The sequence below is a fragment of the Arachis ipaensis genome, chromosome B02 (assembly GCF_000816755.2).
Source record: "Arachis ipaensis cultivar K30076 chromosome B02, Araip1.1, whole genome shotgun sequence".
In the NCBI taxonomy this organism is placed as follows: domain Eukaryota; kingdom Viridiplantae; phylum Streptophyta; class Magnoliopsida; order Fabales; family Fabaceae; genus Arachis; species Arachis ipaensis.
The window spans coordinates 80769274-80772527 of NC_029786.2; positions in this window are offsets into that span (position 1 = coordinate 80769274).

A 3254-nucleotide genomic window follows, 5' to 3' on the forward strand; every position below is an offset into this window, starting at 1 on the left:
TATTAAGAATTAAATCTCTAAATAATTTTTAAATATAAAATATTTTTTATTCTATAAGTTAATTTTTGAATTTCAATTAGATCTACTTCATTTCAGTTCTAATTTAATATTTAAAAACATCAATTATTCTTCACGTACAAGTTATTTTTTTATACAAGTTTATACAAGTCATTTATATTTACATGCAGTCAATGAGTAATAGCTCAAATGGCATAGTCTCCCCATATTTATTTAAGAGGTTGCGGGTTCGAGTCTCCTATCTTTGGTAAAAAAAAAGTTCTTCTTCATGCTGTTACGTTCTTCGTTATTTTTCTCTTTCGTTCGTTATCGTCGTCACTAACACCTCCTCCTTCTCCTCCTCCTCTTCCTCCTTCTTTTTTCATTGGAATTTCTTCTCCTCCTTCTCTTCCATCATTAGTTATCTCGTTGTTGAAGATGATGAATAATTCAAGTTCAGATTATCCATTGAACCATAATGAAATTGATTATTGTTTTAAATCTAATCAAATGGCTGAGATATGGTTCGATTCTAGTTAATTTTTTCGTTAGTAATTTATGATTCTGTAAGTGAATAATATTTCATCGTTGATGGTTTAAATTGAATGTAATGTAAAAGTTCTGCATTAAAGAAAATATTTTTCTGTATTTGCAGCAAATTTGGGTGTAACACGAAGATATTTGAGTGTGTTGTTTAAGAATTTTCGGTTTATGTGTGCTGATAAGTTTTGCATAATTCAAAACTCTTCTTCTTCTTCTTATTCATCTTTTTTTTCTTGTTTTATCTTCTCAAATTTCTTCTTGTTTTACTCTTTTAACAAGAATAAAAACAAAAAGTCAAATAAAGAAAAAGAAGAAACACATAATGCTGCAAAATGACTTGGAATATGATGAACTTACATTCATTCAACTAAAAGAAAGAAAGAAATAAGGAAAAAAAGAAGAAGAAAAAATACAGCATTAGAAGAAACATTTTTCTGTATTTGCACCAAATTTAGAGTGTAACACGAAGATATTTGAGTGTATTGTTTAAGAACTTTCGGTGTATGTATACTGATAAGTTCTGCATAATTCAAAACTTTTCCTCTTCCTCCTCCTCATCTCCTACTGTTTCTTCTTTTTTTCATCAGCATCATCATCTTCTTCTTTTTTTCTTATTCATCTTTTTTTTTTATTTTACCTTCTCAAGTTTTTTCTTGTTTTACTCTTTTAACAAGAATAAAAAAAAATCAAACAAAAAAGAAGAAGAAATACATAATGCTGCAAAATTATTTGAAAGAGGATGAACTTACATTCATTCAACTAAAAGAAAAAAAGAAATAAGGAAAAAAAGAAGAAAAAATGCAGCATTAGAGGAAAGATTTTTCTGTATTTGCAACAAATTTTGGTATAACACGAAGATATTCGAGTGTATTATTTAAGAATTTTTGGTGTATGTGTGTTGATAAGTTCTGCATAATTCAAAACTCTTCCTCTTCCTCCTCCTCATCTTCTACTGCTTCTTCTTCTTCATCTTCTTATTTCATATTCTCATAATTTTTCTTGGGAGAAAAAAATCAAACAAAGAAAAAAAAATACATAATGTTGCAAAATCAATAGAAAGAAGAAGAGGGAAAAAATATAGCAACAGCAATAGTAATAAAAAAAACGGTGATGAAGATGAAATACGCGAAGAAAAAGGAGGAGAAACGTAAAGAAGAAAGAGAAGAAGAAAGAAGAGGAGGAGGAGGAGGAGAAACGCGGGATACAAAGAGAAACAACGTGATTTCAAACACGCATTATGTAAGCGACTTGTATGACTTGTATGCCAAAAAAAAATTTATATGTGTAGTAGTTGTAACACCCTAACTTTTAGCACGTCATGATCGTACCAAAAGCAGGAGTTACTAACCTATTTTCTTTTATTATCTACTTAATATTGAGCCTTTATGTCGATATCGGGTTTCAGTTTTTGAGAAAATTCCAAAAGAAAATCTTTTTGTTAATAATCAGAATCATTCATCAAAGAATACCAAGTAATAATAATCACATAATTAGTAATAGTAATAAATATTACACAAAAGCGACAAAATGTGCAAACAATGATGATGCATGTCTAGTCCTATCGCAGGTAATGAGCTCATTTGTCGGTTTCGACCCGCACCCGACGCAATCCGACTCGCAAGTCAGATAAGGCATTCCAGCGGCATAACCTCTGCAAGTTTCTACTTCTTGCAGGCGCTGATTCTCCAGCTGAAGTATGCCGAACATGACTTCTGCAAGTACTTGCAGGCGTTGATTCTCCAGCTGAAGCATGTGCCACTTTCTCCTGGAAGCCATTCCATACACACGGGCGTCCCCGCACAATCATTCACATATAAAGCCCACAACTTAACATTATCACATTGGCACCAAAACCATTTACTTTCCGTCACCCTCTCGTGACCTTTTAAACATTTCATAATCACACGTGCGATGTTCTTTTCTCATTCTTTCTTTTTCTTAACAAACCAAATTCATATCATAACTTAAAACAAAATCTCTTCTCAAAAGAGTGAATTTAAAAGATTATAATTTTCTTAATAAATCGGATTGAAAATAACTCTTTCCGTAATAATTCAAAAATCAAACAATATTCATAAATCAGATTGGCAATTTTTAATACAAAATACGTTTCTCAATATGAGTAAATATGTAAATAAAATGTTTTCCACTATAAAATCATGTTTCAAAATAAATTTATAAATCAAATTTTCGAAATAATACCACGTTTTCGGTTACTTTTACATAAAACTGGGCATAATCTCTCTTAAAAATTGGACTTCACCACCCATGCGGGCTCCCTCAAATTCATCACTTTTCAAACCAGACTCAAATCCAACTCCATTCAACAATTATCAATACGATAATTTCTTCAATAATTAACTCATCATATTATCGAACTCAAGGGGCAGGAGAGCTACGTTACCGTCGACTTCTACCGGACAAAAATAACGCCAACATATAGAGGAGGAAGATACGAACACTTTTACCGGATTAGATTTTTTATTGGAGTTACGAATCTCAAGAAATCGAAATCAAAAATTCGATGGGGTTACGGTTTTCTTTCTTGCATGCTTCGGCCTTCCCTTTCCTTATTTTTTTTCTTATGAGTTCAATGATGAAGAAAAAAAAATAAAATATTTTGGCATACATAAAACGTAACATATAAGGAAGAAGTTTGGCGCAAAGCAAAAGATACAAGATAGGCTCGATGCAAAAAGGTTACAAGGCAGGCT